This window comes from Tamandua tetradactyla, chromosome 11, assembly GCF_023851605.1.
Source record: "Tamandua tetradactyla isolate mTamTet1 chromosome 11, mTamTet1.pri, whole genome shotgun sequence".
NCBI lineage: Eukaryota > Metazoa > Chordata > Mammalia > Pilosa > Myrmecophagidae > Tamandua > Tamandua tetradactyla.
The window spans coordinates 98,216,239-98,237,078 of record NC_135337.1 but is presented as its reverse complement, the minus strand read 5'-3'; positions in this window follow the sequence as shown (position 1 = coordinate 98,237,078).

The following is a 20,840-nucleotide window of genomic DNA, read 5'->3' as shown; positions in this document are numbered from 1 at the left end:
TTATTTGAGCAGTATAGACACTGCTGAAGGGATAAGAGAGACTGCTAAAATAGCCAAATTAGGAATCTTCCTATGAGTTGTAACAAATTTAATAATAGAGAAGGGATTGACATGAGAAAAGATATTTTAAGGCCCTGTTTACTCTGAATCAACACTCACCAAACTATTTTCTGAATTGTAATTTGATTCTTCAAGTCCTTGAAAAGACTTCTCAGTGGTTAAAGGCACACAGTGCAAAGACACAGTGCCCAGGTTCAGAACTTTACTCCAACTTTAGCTAATTATATGATTTTGGAAAAGCACCTTAGCCTCTCTCTTTATGCCTCAGTTTCCTCATCTTTAAGAATGAATGTTGTGATTTATTAAGCAGGGTAATGCAGACAAAGCACCAGAAACAGAGAATGCATTCCTTAAATATTAAGTATTATTACTTGGCACTCATATGCCATCAAATCATTAGAAAGTCATTCCCCACTATAAATAGTTAAAAATTCTGTAGTTGTCTGGTAAATAGAGTTGATGTGACCAAAGCATCAAAGCTGGGTTACCAAGCACATGAAGTCTTAAACAGAGTTATTTAAACAGGTATAGCATAGACCTTTGGAGCCAGACCACCTGGGTTCAAGACCCATCCCTATCATTTACTAGATGACAGTTCTAAATAAGTGTCGGCTACTAACATTATTATTAGCACTAATGCATTATTCTTCAAACTTCCATGAATGAGCTCTACTCTCATTGGAATGAACTCTAATGTTTCAGAGAAACAAAATTAAAGATAGAAAAGCAGAGATACAGTCAAGTAGAGGTACCATTCCTTCACTAACTAATAAAAATACTCTTATAAAAATAGCCTATGCTCACTCCTTTCCCCTCCTTTTGGTAAGGTGCAATTTGCCCCAATCCCCAAAAGCATCACTGTAGCAAGGGGATAGGGATGAGGGAGAGAAGAAGGGAAATGTAGTAAACAGTATTTTGGAAAAGTCAATTTCTCTAAAGCTTTCAAGAGTGAAAGACTGAGCATTTAATAGAAGGATACAATGTTTCTGGGCTGAAGAATTTTTGGTAATTAGGACACATGGCACTAAATATAGGATAAAGCAGGGCCCAGGTGTAAAAGGAGACAAATGAAAAGGCTGTGGACGCTGTGCCTTGACAGAACCTGAACCAGGTATGAGAGAAACAATAAGATAAAGAAAAGAAAGGATAGGAAACAGCTAAGTAGGCATTCATTCAAAAAGATGTTCAATGGGTCCTTTCAGAAACATGTGATTTCTTTTTTATTAAAAGCATGAACATTCTTTGAAAACACTACCTGTTGTTTGCTTGACTGGATGTTCAGAAGACACCAAAGTCTTTTAAGATCTGAATAGTGCCTAGGAGAAAGAATAACACAATGTAGGCCAGCAAAAGGCTCCAGGTGAATAAGGTCATGTTACCCACTGATGGCACTGCCATTTGGAGATGTGCTTGTATAGCCTAAAACCTATACAATTTAAACATTTTCTTTAGAACTCTAGAAATGATTAAACATTTCAGGAAACACTGTAACCCAGAGTAGCAGTTGTCAATGGTCTACTAGACTTTTCAGAAGCCATCAAATCTGGTCACTAGCCACTATCTGAGTTAATAATTACAAAGGCTTGGTATATGATCACCTGGTGGTCATCCCTTGCTGTTTTTTATCAGTTGATTTTTCTGTGGCCTTCACCTTTCTGTCTTGATCAGGCATCGAAAAACATCAATGCCCTAAAATTAACATCACATTCCTTTCAAAATAAATGGGAGGAAAAAGCTTTAATTAGGTTCTGTGCTTCAAAATATTCTCAGTTAATACGGGAAAAATTTACTTATAACATTTATTTAAACAGGCAAAAACTAACATTTATTTCCAAAACAATAATAAAAATGGTAATATAAATGGCAGTTATTATTTATCATTCAAAGGCCTTTCAATACATTTAGAGCATAGTTTGTAATTATAGTAGCCCATGAGACTGCATTTTTTTGGGTCAGCCTTGATTTCACATATTCTGGCCCACTGCCCTAACAAGCATTGTTCTGAATGTCAGAACTGTCCCCATTTTGGGCTTCCAAAACATATGTCTATAAACTAACATCTGAAGCCCAATTGATACTTTTATGTTGTCCTACTTCTCTTTCTCAACAAGCATCCTAACCATACATGGTCAGTTGAGGGGGTACCTCCCTTATCTCGGAACCCTCAGAGCCACACAGAAAGCCTCGCTCACTTACAAATGAGCATTATAATGTTGAGTATAGCACACAAAATGTAGATACTTCCAGAGTTCTGAAAGCTTGTGAGCCACCACCTAAACCCCCACATGACTTGACGCCAGTCATTTTAATACTGTTTCCCATCTCCACCACCAAAAATAAAAATTCAGGTTCATCAAAGGATAAGGAATAATTATTTTTTGTATACCCCATAACCTATTTCTGATTCAATTTCTTCTAGTTTCCAGAATAGAAAAAAAATGAAAGTGTTGAAAATACTCATAACTTCAATTACATAGAAAATAATCATTAAATACACTATTGGTTTAATTTGATTGAATGTCAAATTTTCCAACATTGTTTCAATGTCACAGTTTATCGTCAGTGTGTTGTTCAGGCATGAAAAGTCGTGTGCTACTGTCTTATAATTGCATGTCTTAAAGTATTTTGAAATTTGTGGTCAGCATCCAAGTGTTTCAGAAGGAGATAGAGGCAAAAGGAATGTATCAATGGTAGTCTCATTGCAACAGAGTTTAGAAAAGTGAAATACACAAGCAGTTTATCCAAGGATTTAAAGATGATACTCTAATGGAGAGTAGTACTCCTCCAAGGAACAGCTAGAGAAGGGATGGGAAGGCTACTGAGACAGCAATTCCAGGGTGTAAGTGACCTGGGAGAGTCTTTTGCACCACATAGGGAGGCCCTGGTTGCAAAAGCTGAGGAATTGAGAAGCAGAGAACTGGAGACTTTCCAGCTGGTGCAAACAGCCTAATGTAGAAGCCCAGAGCTCTCAGGAGTGCACAGACAGGGAAAGGGGGACTAGGGAAAAAGCTAAGCCATGTTCCTTAAACATGCTACCTTCACTAGTGATGCCACATGACCTGTGACCCAACCCACACCCCAAGCACCTGAACTCCATCACTCGGCCACCCCTCTCCACACTCTAAGTGCCCCTGCCCCACCAAACCTCGGCATGCATACCTGTTCCACACCCCCAACCCAAGCTTTCAAACACCTGCTCCAGCCCTACCCACCTATCCTGAAAAAGTGCAGCCTTGCCCCACCCCTCCCAAGCCCTACCTCCCCACCCCAGCCCCCTGCAGACAGTTGCCAACACATAAAGGCTGCTGGCGCTTACCTCCATACCCAGGCTACACCTGTTCTGGCCCATACAATTGTGCAACCCCACCCTGCCCCCCCAAGCACAGGTGTACTTCAGCTTATGGCCCTCTCAGATCTGCACATAAGCATGGCCCCCAGTCATGTCCCCAGTTCTGGACAAGTGCTGACCTGTGCAGACAGGCCATATCCATTCCCAGCCCATACAAGCACAATGCTGACTCACTGCCCTGAGCTCTGTGCATGTGCACAAAGGATTCCATGCCCTAGACCTGCACACACCAGGGCCCCACCCTCAAGACCCATGCACCCACACAGCCACACCCTCCCCACCACTGGCTCACAAGGACCAGCATAGCATTCCTCACCTGCACCAATACGTAAGTTGCAATGCAGCATCATACTGTTGTGCCCCACCCCACACTCTGCATTCTGCTCCACATCCATCCCATAAATACAAGGATTTAGACCACTGAAATAAATCAACTTCCAAAGTAAATCATTCAATATATTTACATGCCATGGAGACATAAGATGATCACCAAACATATGATGCAAACAGATATAGGTCAATCTAACAACCGAATTAAAACACTGGAAGAGACACAGATGTTGGAACAACTAATCAAAGATGTTCATATAACTCCATTAAATAAAATAAATGGGATGACTAATGACATAAAGGAGATCAAGAAGGTACTAAAAGAGCATAAAGAGGAATTTGAAAGAACAAATAGGAAAATAGCAGACATGCTGTAGACCAAATAAAAAATGTACCAGAGACACACAACAGCAGATTTGAAGAGGCAGAAGAAAGAATAAGCAAACGGAGACCAAGACAACTTATTTTGAACACTCAAAACAGCAAATGGAAAAAATGATGGAAAAATCTGAGTTGGATCTCAGGGAAATGGACAAAACAAATTACACAAATATAGGAATCATTGGTATCTCTGAAGGAGAAGAGAATAGTAAAGGGTTAAGATTATTATTTGAGGAGATAATGGGGGAACAAATTTCTGTCTGTATAAATTGTAAAAATCATGCCATTCTTCTGAAGTGTAGAATACTTCCTCATTTGTCACACTTTTTACATCACTTTTCAGGGCCTACTGAGACTTCAGTCTAATTAGAGGCCTAGAGGCAAAGAGGGATTATGGGGGTTGGTCCTGAGGAGGATCAGCAGTGTTTTGCAAGTCAGCTACCTCCAGGGATTCCATTAGTATAAGACAGCAAAGTTAGGTTAACTTCCTCAGATGGGGGCAGAAGGACTCCTTCTACTGGCAAAAAAGACAGCAGAATTTAGATGTTCAGTACCTTCAGCTTCATCATTAACTACCCATATGTTCCCATTTCGGTTTTCAGAATCCCAACCCTTTCCAATCAATGCCCTCACCTTAAAAGCAGACATACTGCAATGTTGGGAATTCAATTTGCATTGTAACTAAGCCACTTGCAGGATGAGACTTTTGGTATGTTTTTAAGAAACCTTAATTCTGTGGCTAGAGGAGATGAATTTCTTTCAAGGAACATATAGAAACTTTCATGTCATTTATGTGGTACATGAGCTGGAAATTTGAAGTCCTGGGCTCATTTTTTCTCTTTTACTATTTTCTCCAGCTATTTAGTAACAACCAGCCAATCTCGTTATACCTGTTAGATTGACAGAAATGTTCTAAGATATCAAGTACACAGTCATCCAGAATCTGCCTCTTATAGTATTTGATTAGGAGTATCCAATGTGATATTTTGTGTATCTCCACTGCCAAGTCATGACCTCTTTATCATTGGAAAGTCATTAGTGCCTTTAAATCTAAAAAAAGAACCATTCCTCCAAACCCAGGACTTCTTCAGAAAACTCATCTGTAAGATTCTAGGGATGTAGCCTAGAATCATCCTAGGCTGTTGGTAACAAAATCTGTATCAATTAGGATTCTCCAGAGAACCAGAACCAACGGGATATATGTGTGTGCATGAGATTTATTGTAAGGTATTGGCTTATGTAGTGTGGGTTCTGGGAAATCTGATTTCTAAAGGGTAAGACAGAAGCTGGAAAATTCCAGTGGAGTGAAGTTGAAGTCTTGAGTTCAAATTCCTTAGGCTGGACACTCAGGAAGGACAGGAGGGTATTGTTTTGAGGTAGAATTCCTTCTTCCTTGGAACTTCAGTTCTTTGCATTTAAGGTTTCCAACTAATTAGAGGAGGCCCTGTCACATTATCTACTACAAAATATCTCCACAGAAACATTTACACCAGTGTTTGACCAAGCAACTGGACATTATAACTTAGCCAAATTGACACTTAAAATTGTGGATATATGCCTTTTAAGTATGGAATGTATTGAAAGCCATAGGACTGTAAGAAATTCCCTAGGGAGATGGTAGATAGAGAACATAAGAGGACAAAGGGCAGAGCAGATGGTAGGCCACAAGGTCTTTCTAGCATCTGGAGAGATGAATCAAGCAAAGGAGGAATATTTGACTCTATAGTTGAGAGCTGCTGCTGTAGGCTCAGCTCAGTTTGGATCCAAAACATATTGTTGTAACCTCATCATTCATAGCTCTTCCACGTGCAGTTGGTGATCACACAGATGGTGTTGGTGCTCTGCCCAAAACCTCAAAGATTCCTTAGGACACACAAGGCTGTTTTCTTGTGTGTCCAAGGTATTGGCTTCAATTTTCCTTTGTTTTCAACAGCCAGCACCTGTGGCTCTTTTTGGTAGGACTGTCTAAAACACTGAAGTCTCTTTACCTCCAGACATGTGGTGCATGGGGGTTAATGACCTTCCCCAGCAGGGGTGGGAGGGATGCGTATCTATGGATAAAGGTACAGGAGTATGAAAGCCTGGGTTTTTTCCTTTCAGTATGGACAATTCTGGAGCATAATTCAACTAGAATCCCTACCCCTACCCATCCCCCTTCCTCCTGTGGGATCAGGCTGAAGCCATCCTCTGGATAGCTTTTGCCTTAGATAACATCCTTGCTTGACCTCTCGTGAATACTTCCTTAAAATATATCTTCCTCTGGGCAGCTTACAATACGAATTGTCTCTCCTCCCATACTCATACATATTGGATTGTAAACATTGATATAATACAATCATTTTTGTTAAATTTAAAATAGGATTAGATAAAATATTTTAAAAGCATTTCCAACTACTCAAAATCTTTTTCAGATTGTTTCCATTTCATCAGTCATCAAGGGGAAATGATTTTGTTTTTTCATCCTAAAGGTAATTGTTTCTACTAATTCTGGTGAATTTGTTTACTGTTTAATGAAGTGAAACATTTCCAGAGAGTTATCTACTTTCACTCTTCCACTTCACAGAGTATAAACTAATCTCAAACTGATAAAACTGTTAGATGATTATTTCCTGTTCACATAGCCAGTCAATAAAATTGAGATTAAGCAAGAGAGTAAGACAGAGTGTTTCGCAAGATTTGATTGTGGCAAATGTGATCTTCTACCAGAAGATGCCTACAAACTTTCCTTTGCATTCTTGTATGTGAATCATTGTGGTTTTTCATTTCCTACTTCTGAAAGAGTCTGTAGCTATGGCTTGAGCCAGAATTTGAAGCCAACAAGCCAGTGTATATATGCAGAATTTTTCTACTGACCTCAAGGGAAAAGTAAAATTTGATTCTATGTATTTTGACTTGGTTTCCATTTATTTTAGAACTTATAGGCCACTTTAATATCTATCTAAAAACATGCACTTGTATGTTTGCTTTTAAACAGTAAGTTATAGATACTCCTTTTTCCTTCTCTCTCTCTCCCTTCCTCCTTTCCTTTTTTCTCCCTTCCTTCCTTCCTTCCCTCCTTCCTTCCTTCCTTCCTTCCTTCCTTCCTTCCTTCCTTCCTTCCTTCCTTCTTCCCTCTCTCTCCCTTCCTTCCCGCCAGAGTAAATCAGGGCTAAATAAAATCCTTATTAAAATACCTCACAAAATGTGTTTTAAGGTTCATAATTGGAAGTCTTAGTTTTCCAGGCTGCTTAGGCAAGTACCATACAATGGGTTTGCTTCAACAACATGAATTTACTGCCTTACAGTTTTGGAGGCTAGGTTTCCAAAACAATGCTTCTTCCTGATCTGGCTTGCTGCAATCCTTGGGGTTCTTTGGCTTGCATGTCTGCCTCTAATCTGCCTCATTCTCTGACTTTGTCTGACTTCTCTCTTACTCTGACTTCAGGCTTCTACTGAATGACTGAATCCAAATGTCTCCTGCTTATAGGGACTTAAGCCATATGGATTTAGGCCATGCTGATTCAATTTAACCTCATCTAATAGGATCCTCTAAGATCCTATTAACAAAATGAGTCCACAATTTAACTAATAATGACTTCTTCAAAGATCCTATTTACAAAAGAGTTCACACCCACAGGGATAAGGGTTGAAGACTTTAGCATGCCTTTGTGGGGTATATGATTCAATCCCCAATAGTAAATTTTTCAGTTTGAGGCTGGACATAGTTAATATTCATTAAATATTTTTGAGTGAATGAATACATCATGTTATTCTCCAAATACAATCCTAAAACATTAATACTGTGCACTGTTTTTGATGTGCCCCTTTGATGTGTAACTTGGTCACTAATTCTTAATTCCAGTTCAATTCTTTGTCACAAATATCACAACTATATTAGAGTATCACTTTTTTAATCATTACAATAAACTTTTTTATTTTTTGTAAAAAATAACATATGCAAAAAAGCAATACATTTCAAAGCACAACACAGCAATTAGTCATAGAACAGATTTCAGTCAATTCCACAATTTTAGGTTTTTAATTCTAGCTTTTCTAAGATACTACAGAATAAAAGAAATATCAGTTTAATGATTGAACAATGATATTCATTTGTTAAACCCAAACTTTGCTGTATAACTCCACCATCACCTTTGATCTTTCTATTCTACTCTTTAGGGGTATTTGGGCTGTACCATTATATGTTCCCACTAGCAGTGCATAACTGTCCCAGTTTCTCCACATCCTCTCCAACATTTGTAGTTTTCTGTTTGTATAATAGCAGCCATTCTTAGAGATATGAAGTAGTATCTCATTGTAGTCTTGATCTGCATTTTCCTTATAGCTAATGAGCATCTCTTTATGTGCATTTGAGCCATCTGCATTTACTTTTCAGAAAAATGCCTATTCACATCATTAGCCCATTTGGTAATGGGGTTCTTTGTTCTGTTATTGAGTTATATGATTTATTTGTGCATACAGGATATCAAACCTTTGTTCAAAATGTGATTTGCAAATACTTTCTCCCATTGATTGGCTGCCTGTTCACCTTTGTGACAAAGTCTTTTGAAGTGCAGAAGCATTTGATTTTGAAGAGTTCCCATTTATCTATTTCCTCTATTGTTGCTTTTGGTTTGGGTTTAAAGTTTAGGAAGCTATCTCCTATTACTAGGTCTTGAAGATGTTTTCCTACATTTTATTTTAGAAGCTTATGCTGCTAGTTCTTATATATAGGTGCTTGATCCACTTTGAGTTAATTTTTGTATAGGGTATAAAGTAAGGGTCTTCTCTCATTCTTTTGCCTATTGCTATCCAATTTTCGCATGCCCATTTATTGAAAAGACTATTTTGTCCAAGTTCAGAGGATCTGGGGGTCTTGTCAAAAATCAGCTGACCACAGATTTGGTGGTCTATTTCTGCACTCTTGATTCTATTCCACTGGTCAGTGCTCCTATCTTTGTGCCAGTGCTATGCTAATTTGACCACTATGGCTTTATGATAAGTTTTAAAGTCAGAAAGTATTAACCCTACTTCTTTGTTCTTCTTTTTTAGGATGCTTTTAGTTATTTGGAGTCTCTTTCCCTTCCAGCTGAATTTGGTACCTAGCTTTTCCAAGTCTTCAAAGTAGGATGTTGGAATTTTGATTGATACTGCATTGAATCTGTAGATCAATTTGGGTAGAATTGACATCTTAACTATATTTACCCTTACTATCCATGAGCATGGAATGTCTTTCCACCTATTTAGATCTTCTTCAATTTCTTTTAGCAATATTATGTAGTTTTCTGTGTACAAGTCTTTTACATCCCTAGTTAAGCTCATTGCTGAGTACTTTATTCTTTTAGTTGCTATTTTGAGCAGAGTTTCTTCCTTAATTGACTCCTCAGACAGAAATCTGGAGAATATGTGTGAAAATGGATATTAAGGTTGTGGAATAATAGTGGAAGGAACATAAGGTTAGATCAGGCTACACTTATTGATAAACACCCGTTAAGCAGAGATTCTGGATTTAATGTTGTAGTTTAACAGATTGAAATGAGTTCTAATAATTTGGTTGGTTGGCAGAAACATGGACCAAAATGTGGCCTAAATGAAGTTGAAATACCAGAACTGTCTGGTTATAAGGTAGAAGAAGGTATTCAAAGGTTTAGGGAGATTTAAATATCAGAGTGGATTTATCACATAGGACATGCTCACCCATCCCAGGTGTGTTCAGAAGACACACCTTTCACCATGACTGTGAGAAACAAGTTCATGAGGGGCATGTAGTATACATTAAGTGTTCTCTGCTCACTCTTCCCCATTGGTTATACCTTACTTTGGGAACTGCTGTTATGAAACTGGAATCCTTATATACTGTAATGGGGATGATCAATCTTGGATGGGCAGGAACTAAGTGACAGTACTTAATCAACAAAGACAAGGTGAACATGGTTATTGGAGTCAAAGCAGGAATCATAATAGACTGACTTTCAGGGACTTATAGCATTTGCTAGTTGATCACAGGGTACCTAAAAGCAAAAATCAATGGGCAAGCTACTAAATTTTTAATTGATCTGTATAAGTGGAAAAGTTCTAGGTCAAATAAGACCAATTTGAATCATAAAAAGAGAATCATGAACCTGAAATAAATTAATTCTCATCCTGAGATAGTTTGCAGACACATAACACCTTGAATGGAAGGAAGGTCAGGTCTCCCTGAGGAAGGATCCTGTACAGTACCAAAATTTATACTGCTACTCCTTCTCCTAGCCTTTCCCAATGGGATCTTTAGCCTTTTGCCAGGGTGAATGTGCACTGGAGAAAGAAAGTAATCAGCATTTTCAGGGATTATTAGACACTGCCTCTGGATAGACACTAATTCTAGGAGAACCAACACATCCCTTTGGTCAGAATAAGAGCTTACAGAGGTCAGATAATCAATGAAGTTTTGACTCAAGTCTGTCTCACAGGGGTCTAGTGGATCCTCAAGCCCATCCTGTGGTTATTTCCCAGTTCTGGAATTCATAATTGAAATAGACATACTCAGCAACTGGCAGAATACCCACATTTGTTCTCTGATCTGTGGAGTGAGGGCTAGTATAGTAGAAAAGGTCAAATGGAAACCATTAGAACTACCTCTACCAAGGAAAATAATAAATCAAAAGCAACACTTCATTGTTCTAAGAACAGGGCCCAGAGAAGACTGAGTAATTGTCAATTCCAGGATAGACAGGAAAAGGTGAGAGTGAGCCTGTGAGGGGAGAAATGTGTTCAAATAGCTGGGGCTGAACACAGACTTGCCGTTTAATCTGAAGCAGTCTTGCTTCTCTGGTGTTCTGTGTACAGTTTCATTTGAGAAAAGAGTTCCACTGCAAAAAATAAAAACAGAAAACTACTGATTTTCTACCTCACTCATTTTGTAGATGAGATGAGGACAAAGATATTACAATTGCTAAGCAAATACTGGCATGGGCTTTCCTTCCATTTTAAGGGGAATGCTAAAATTCAGTATTTTTTTATAAAAAGGTGTGGGCAGAAAAGTGAAGATTGTATAAAAAAACAAACACATGTTACTTTAAGAACAGAAACTTTCAGTAGCTTTGCTTTGTGAACCTCAGTAATGGGACATAAATACCTATTTTAGATGGCTCATGGGATAGCCAAATGCATTTTTGTTTCTGGCCTTAATCAAGTACAGGCAAAATCACGGTTCTCATTGTTGACTTGTTTAATCCATTTTAAAAAATCTTTGAAAAGCAATTCCTATCTTCCTATTGTCATTTTAAATTTGGATTACTGCTAAAGAAGTCCATAGAGGAACACACCTCATTTGCTTGTAATCTCTTGGTAATTGTAGTGTAAACACATATGACAAAGGAAGAAATCCATGGTGTGGTAAAAATTACCTAAATGACTGTAATTAATCTAACCTGTATAATCTGAACCTGCTAACTAAATAATATGCTATTTGTGATATGGAAAGTTTTCTACCAGAAAACTTTTTTATTCCACAGTTGTCTTAGCTATTCAAAACCTTCTTAAAATGGTATCAATTTCACTAAATATAAAACAGAAATTCATTTGAACCATTATGGCAAAAAAACCTGTTTAAATGCCACAGATTTTTTTCCTACTAATCACTTTAGGTTGCATCTTTAGAAAGATTCCATTCCACTTACTCCATTAATAATAGTTAAAAAATGAAATTTATAAAGCAATAACAATAGAAGAGTTTAGCATGACTAAAGTAAATTATGACTTTGTATTAAGTTTATTATTTTGAAAAAAGCACTAAATAAACTGCTTTGAATCCTACCACAAATGGAAGTTGAAACTTCCTTTCACTGATGGGGAGTTTTTATTCTTTTGAAGAATCATAGTTAGCCTTCTGTCTGTGGTCAAACTCAGATTAAACAATTTAGAGAAGTGTCAGGTTCATTGCTAAATGGTAATGCAAGATGAAAAACTATTTCCCCCAATTCCTTTACCATGTTTTTTCTTAAAATTCCTCTAATATTTATTTGAAAAAAGTGTTTAAAATAAGATTTAATCCACATAGAACAGCCAGAAATTAGAAAATGTGTTAAAATTGATAGGTTAAATGTTGATTTATTAATTTTTGATAATTGTACCAGGGTATTGCAAGATGTCAACATTATGGAAAACTCAGTGAAAGATATGTGGAAACTCTCTGTACTACTTTTGCAACTTTCATGTCTAAAATTATTTCAAAATAACACAAATGCACCTTTTGGTTGGGCAGTTTATTCACTTAAAGTGCTTTGAGGAGAGAGAAAAGATTTCCTTTTTACAAAGTAATTGTGCTTAACCTTATAGATAGTGATTTGTTTTTTTAAGATTAGTTGTATTTTAGAAATGTCAGGTTAAATTAATCAAATTTATGGAAAATAAAAGATTACACATGCAAATTTTAAAAGTTAGGTGAGCCAAAGATTGATGAAATCCTGTAAGAAACATGACTTGCTGATGTTTAGTACAGATGAAAAAGGGAATTTGATTTTCTAGCCTAAACTATGTGCTTGATTTTATCCCTTATGTTGCATTGTCATTGTTCTTCAATGTGAAATTTGTGTAAAGTTAGCAGAACAGAGGAAGCTATACAGGAAGAAACCTTAGAGAACATCTAGCATCAAGGGTCTAACCTTCCAGACCCAAGAACAGAATTTAAATCAATGAGGGCAAGTCTAGAAGTCTACCATCAGAAGGCATACCCCCCAAACAATTCAAAATTAGATAGAAACCAAAGCAAAACAAAAACCCTGCAAAAGACAAGTAAAACAGATCTATGGATCACCAATTTCAGACCGTGATTCAGCTCCCTTCATTTAACAGATGAAGAAACTGAGAGTACAATATATACTTCTAGTAGCAGAAAGAGAACAGAATCCAGTTCACCCTCAGCATCTAAAACTTCATGGAAAACTCTGGGGCAGATCTGAAAGGGAGAACTTGTTGATATCAAGTTAAGTTGCCCTTAACTGAGGGCAAATGGTACCTAGGGGTGCTTTTAGCCATCCATTGATTCATCCAGGCTCACTCATGTGAAATAGATAGGTGGTGTATTTTAATATCATCGTACTGGTGGGAAACAAAGATGCAGTTGATGCAGAATCTAGGTCTGCAGGGAAGTGTCACCTGCTAAAGGCAAGTATTATCAATGCCTTGCTCCTGTCAAAAGACTCCAGGCTTTGAGCAACTAATTTACATGTTAAGCAATTTTCTGTTTTAGATTTTAACAAGCACTTGGGGACAAAAAGAATAAGAAATTCTAATGATATTCTGACCCTCTTCCATTCATTCTTCCAATACTTACTAGTTACCTGCTATATGATAAACACTCTTTTTAAGGGGTAGTCTTCTTTTTCTACGGGATAATACTAACCCACGTCGGTCTAAGAGAACTACTCCAAAATTAACTAGAATAAGTGGCTACAGATACCACAAGAGCCTCTTTTTTTCATACTTTATTTCCATTCGAACTCATGTATTCATGAGAAAAAGGAGATACCTGCAGGCATGAATGCAGATTCTGCTGAGCTCCCAAATTGCCATGGCACAATGATATCTGTAATATGTCTGTGTTTGTGCCCTGCATCACTGCTAACCCAAGTCTACTGATAACTCAGTACAATGTGCTTGTGTTAAAACAAATAAACTGGAGACCCATGTTGTATATAAGTAATGATAGTGAAGAATAATACAAGGTCCAGATGAGACAAAGGAAGAATTTATATTAATCACTTAATGAAAAAATACTGAAGTAGCACATTAAATTTCTCTTTATTCATTGATCCCAAACATAGTAACTTCAAATTCTATTCCTTATTTCTGTGTGTGAGATAAAAGTAGTAAACAATGATATTCATTTTTTCCATCAAGATGTATTTATATCAAGCACTTAATCTAGTTCAAGCACTGAAGATACAGTACAGAATAAAGCATGGTCAGGAATATCTTCAAAACAAAATAATAAGTGAATAGAGAGTAAACCCAAATCCCTGTATCCTCTACAGGTGAAGAGAACACTAGGTAAATAAGTTGATGTTGATAATGACTGAAGGCAGTGTAAGAAGTAGAATTTCTTTTTAAGCCATAAAATAAAATTAAGTTTTATCTATAACATTTTAAGTACATTTTATTACTTGTTATGTTCTGTTCATAAGAGACTGCCAGGCACTGTAGAAGGAATCTATCCACAATTCAGTTTTGGTGGGCGTGGGGGGTGAGAATCAGAAACACATAGGTTAAACCACAAGAAACTGCTGATATTGTGACTTTAAAAGTTATATTTATTATTGAGTTTTAATTTCATCTTTATGCTGCTATATTTCTATAGATTTTACCATTTCCAGAGTGTTTTACTTTGCTAGCTGTAGGAATGTGATATATACAAAATAGAATGGCTTTCAAAAAGGAGAATTTGTTAAGTTGCTAGTTTACAGTTCTAAAACTGAACATGTCTAAATTAAAGCAAGTCTACAGGAATGTCCAATCTTAGGTATCCAGGGAAAAATATCTTGGTTCCAGAAAGCTGATGATGTTCAAATTTTCTCTGTTCTTTGCAAACATGGAAAAATCTGCTAGCTTTCTCTCCAGGTTTCTTATTTCATGAAACTACCCCATGGGCATCTTCCTTCTTCATCTCCAAAGTTCTCTGGCTGTGTGGGTTCTCATGGTTCTCATATCCCTAATGTGTCACTGTAATGGCTGTCCTGAAGCTCTAAAGCTTTTCCCAAAATGCCTCCTCTTTTAAAGGTTTCTAGCCAAATAATCAAACCCACCTGGAATAAGTGGAGTCATATCTCCCTCAAAGGTTTTTACCCACAATTGGTTGAGTCACAGCCCCCTGGAGATAATCCAATAAAGCTTCCATCATGGTACTCGATAGGGTTTTAAATGGCTGGATCTACAAAATGGATCAGGATCAAAACATAATCCACTCAAATCAACACATTCCATTTCTGAACCCTAAAAAGACATGTTTTTCCCATATGCAAAATACTGAATAGGGTTTAAAAGAAATGTCTGACTCCATAGCAGGTATCAGGATGAAAACAAAATAGTAATGGTGACTTTATATTGGTCTATGTGATTATTTTTACCAGTTTTTCATTTCTTTGTTTCTTCATATAACTTGATCTATTATCTTGGGTTCTTTAATTTCAGGCTGAACGATTCCTTTAGCATTACTACTATGGCAGGTCCACTACAATGAATCCATCTGCTTTTGTTTATCTGGGAATGTCTTAATTTCACCCTCATTTTTGAAGGACAATAACTGATAGATATTGAATTCTTGGTTGACATATTCATTTTTTCTTTCAATGTTTTGTATATATCCTCTCACTACTTTTCTGATCTCATGTTTTCAGATGTGATATTCTCACCTAATTGTCTTATTCAAGATACATTGTTTATTATGAGTTGCATCACTTTTTCAGCTTTCAAGATTCTCTCTTTTCTTTGAGGAGAAAGTTGATATATGGCACATTGTGCGAACATAAGCTCAGACACTATAGAGATTTTCAGCAAGTGAGTGTTTTATTGTCTGTGCAGCACAAAGGGTCCAAAAGAGAAGGAGGAATTTTCTCACCTTGTCTGGTCCCCAAGGAGGTCAACTGCTCAAGAGCTCTGCCTGTCTCTATTTATGCCAGATATTAGGGACATATGTAGTTTCCAAGTGTTAAGATTTCCACACTCTAGGATGGGTACATGTCTTCCAATAAGCAAACGTGTTTTGAATAAATATCTATCTTTGCTGTCTGTAGTCTTTTGCTAAATGAAACATACTTAACATCAACATGCAAACAAGCACAAATGGAGACATAGCAAACACTTGCACAAAAACAAGCACAAGGGAACATAAGAAGGGGATATGTCAGGGCTGAGAGACAGGTGCCAAACATTTCATGACTTCCACAGAATCTTGTTATCTGACAGTTTAATTTCAGTGTTTCTTGGCTTGATTCTATTTTTATTTATCCTACTCGGCATTAGCTAAGATTCTTGTATGTATAAATTTGTATCTTCTATTAAGTTTCATAAGCTTTCAGCCATATTCTTAATATTCTTTCTGGCATTTCTCTCTTCTCTCCTTCTAGGACTTCTATAAGTCACATGTTGGTAAATTTATTTATCAATCAAAGCAAATTGTGTAAATATATATAATATTTATATGCAAAATTTTATATTTATACATATATATGTATATATATACTTTGTCTTTGGGTGCCAACCAGCTCTTGTCAGTCCAATACCCTTAAGATGAATCAATTGTTTTCCTGTAAAATTTAAATTAACCACTATAATATTTTTATGGCAAATACCACCAAAAGCAATGGCCTTAAGTATAGAAACTTTATCATGTGATTGGATGGAGTTTCTTATCTGCACTAAAATATCATCTGTGGACCTTTTCTAGGAACAAGCAAATTTTACCTAAACACAACTTAGAGAGAGACTTAGAGAGAGACTTCTAAATGTTGTAAGCATTGGAAACTCCCTCACACTAACAAACATTCCAAGCAGAGAGCTCTAATTTAAGTCTTAAAATTTTGCTTTACATCAGTTTGGTGATCTTTCTATGATAAATTTCAGTTCTCCTCAAAAGAGATCTTTAGAAATCTTAATTTAAAGGAAGAGGTGACAGAGAGGTTCTCTCTGGCTGGGGTTGGGGCCAGGGCGGGAAGCCTAAAATAAGAGGGATGCCAGAAACTAACACAGGGCTTGAGGATGGTGGTCTTTAGGTGGGTTTGCAGAGTGCTTGTGATTATTTGCTGAATTTCTACAAAAGATTGTTAGATGGTGAATTAGTAAGGATGTTGAAATTCTGTGAAAAGTTACTGGAAAATAATGAATTTTTACCTTAGTCAGACAGTTCTACTGCTCACTGAAATACAGATATATCAAGATCTCATTTGGAAAGACCCAGCCAGCTCATCCATAGCTGATGCAGGACATGACCATGTATTTGAAAATATGATGGAGAAAATAACTTCCTGTAGAAAACATCAAAACAGTGTAGGGCACAGTAAATTTCTTTCCAAGATCCAGTGGAATAGCATAGGCTGCACAATTCAGCATGGGTGGAGAAAAGAGAATGGGCCAGCTACAGAGTGGAAAAAATAGTTCTGAATCATTTTCCTGAAAGCCCTTCATTGTATTTTATAAAATATGATGTATTTGATGATGTTGATGGACTAGAACTTAATAAAGATGAAAGGATTTACTACACTTGAATCATTCCTGCAGAGACTTGCAGTGTCTTGAATCAATGATTCACACTTAACAGAATGATTAGCAAATCAGTGAAGCATATGTTTGAGATAAAGTATGGTTCTAAAGATGAATGGAGGGGAATGGTGTGCTATAATGGATATGTACTTTTACATTACATATGAGAAAGATCCTATCTTGTATATATACTAGTTCTTTGATGAATATAAAGATTGTGACTGTCACATTATACCTGATTCTAATGATCCTCTTCCAGCCAAAAGAGAACCAGGAGAAGTTGTGCACAACCTAGTAGGAAAAAGGGTGGATTTTACATCATTAGTGGAGTTTGAATAAATGCGTATAATTCAGATATTTTCATGTTCACATTTTGAAATTAGGTAAATCACCTCATCTTTAGAGCTTGCATTCATTTAATTTTCATTTTATTTTATACATGTATAGATAGTTCCCTATTTTCTTTATTTATAAGTATAAACAATATAATCTCTTAATTCTATAAGTAATTTTTATAACTGTGAAGTAACTATTTTATCCTTAAAACATTTCAAATAAACCTTTTGTGTGCAAAATAAGGAAGAGTACTTGGCCTTAATCTAAGACTTAATGTAGCTTATCTTAGTTTACAAGGTTGTGTAAAAATATAGCACAACTTATTGTATTATTTATTTTCTCACAATTTTGGAGGTTAGGAATACAAAGAAAGGTATCAGTAGGCCATGTTTTCTGATGGTGGCTCAATCAGTACCTTTAGTAATAGCAGATTAAGACTCAACTGTTTCATTTTGGTCTAATCTTAAGATCTTCAAAGATCCTACTTACAAATGAGTTACCCAACCAAGAAGCTATGACTTTAATATATACTTATGTCAGACTTGATTCAATCTGACAGACTGCTTAAAGTAAATTTTAGACACTTTTTTCCATCCTAAATCTTCTGTACTTCAGACATACATGTAAGGTAAATGGGAAAAATCCTTTATTCTATGACTTAGAACTTCACATGGACTAGATAACAGTCCTAACAACATGGATCTTCTTCTCCAACAACCACATGATATTGGACTGGGGTTAGTTTGAAATAAATTCTTCAGGAATGATATTGGTTTTTTAAGGTGGAATATGTGCAGTCATAAGGGCAATGTTCTATTTCCACCTGTACAGAATTTCTGGGTTCTTTAATATTACTAAATGACTAGGAAATACAATTCTAGAATCAAGAAACTAGATATTTATAAAAACCTAACTCAACATCTGCTTAAATTTGTTCCTTCAACTTGAAAAGGCATCTGTCCTGTTGATTTGATTGGAGAGTATTTAACCTTGGATTAGATAGAAGTGGAATACTGTCTGATTGTAATGATTCTTTCATTATTTGCCTGTGGTACAGTTCTCCTTTGTTTGATCTTTACTTTCATAAATGCTGTTGCACAGCTGTTGTTTAATCCAAACAGTCATCTAAAAATAGATGAAAACCTGACATGTTACTTGAAATGACTAGACAGGAAACTTGATTTGCAATGATGATATAACAAAGCATAGTGCAGATCTGAACTGATCATATCTAAAGACAGGAGTAATTTCAGCTCAGACCTAGGATAACCAAAAGGTGGCAATGAAAACTGAGAATACCAGCAGTGATATAACTGCATACTACTGTAAATTCCTGAATATGAAATTTATACTGAAAACCAAAAAATAAATGCACTGCTTGCTAGAGGAAATTAGAATGAGTCAATGTATCTGTTCACATGAGAAAATAGCCTGCTCATTGGAGAAAAGAATTAGCTCATCAAGATTTACCCAACAAAACTTAGGATCTTGTCTTCAGGTCTTTATCTCATTATGGTTCCCAATGTTGTTGTGACTGTTTACCAGTCCCAAACAATTCCCTACATTGAAATCTGCCTTAACTTGCTTTATCTAAGATTTGAGGACTTTATAAGCATTATTCCTAAATTACTCATTCTGAGTGACTTACACAATGATGTTCTCCCTCAATTCAGACAGTTTAATAAAGAACCTCTGGTTGATGATTTTCTCTGGTATAAGTTAATATATTTGCTTAATAATAATAAAAATGATAATAAGTCAATATGTTCTAATTTAGCATTTACTACATGGTAATGCAATGCTACTATTTAATGTATAATAATACAGTGCTGTTTGCAGTGAAATAAAATTTTATGAAGTATACCATGTGAAAAATAGTATTTTTCATTAAGTAAATATGTGAGAAATATCAAACATCAATAATTGAGTCACAAGAATACAGATATTTTAAAATTTCTTTTATATGAAAGCGCTATAACATGCAAATTCATATAAATAGAGAACAGATTACTGATAATCTGAAGTTGAGGGAAAGGAAAATGGGGAGTTAATGCTTAAAGGGTGCAGACTCTCTTTGGGGTGATGGAAAGCTTGAAAGGATGATATTGATGATAACACACTAAGAATATAATGAATCCCACTGAATTGCATGATTGAGATTGTTGGGATGGGAAATTTTATGGTATATATGTGTATGTGTGTGTGTGTATTTATTACTGCAGTAAGAGGGGCTAAAAACATACATTTTAATGAAATAAGGTAAACTTGAATTTCTAAAAATCTGTTTCCATTTTTTTTTTTTTTTTTTTTTAGAGAGAGGGAGGAAAGGAAGGAAAGACAGAGAAGGAAGGAAGGAAGGGAGGAAGAAAGGGAAACATTTTTAAACATTTTCTTGTTTTATTATATTTTGTTTGTTTGTTTGTTTTTTACATGGGCTGGGGCCGGGAATCGAACCGGGGTCCTCCGGCACGGCAGGCAAGCACTCTTGCCCGCTGAGCCACCGCGGCCCGCCCTGTTTCCATTTTTTAAACTAAAATGTTTGTCAAAAACATCATAAAAAACTAAAATATTCTAGAATAAAGAATGGTTGAAACAATCTAACTGTGTTTGCTATGTAGAGAGGAATTAACTGAGCCAAAGCAGTCCTTGGCTAAGGGAAGATAAGTGCCTTGTTCAGGGTTATCCAGCTAGTAACTGATAGAGCTAAGATTTGACCCGAGGTCTATCTGGCTCCACAGTATGTACTCATAACACTATAACACTTTCTCATTGTTTAGATTTGCCTGGATTTATCCACTTCACTCTCATATGAAGTGCATTGTTCCTTTGATTCTTTCTATCACTTTTTTTTACTTTCAATGTATTTCTCCTTTTCTAGGAACTCAATTAATTTTTATTGAATATATAACTCAATAATCTAATGAGCTATTGTTGATTTATAGACTATATATGTGCGTATGTATTAGTTATCCCAAGTTACACTACATTATTCTTATTCAAAAAATATAACAGCTTTGTTGAGATTCAACTCATACACCATGAAATTAACAAATTTTAAGTGTGAACATCAATGATTTTTAATATATTCACAGGCTTGTGCAATCATCACTGCAAACTCATGTTAGAACACTTTCATAATCCTCAAAAGAAGCCTCATACCTATCAGCAATTA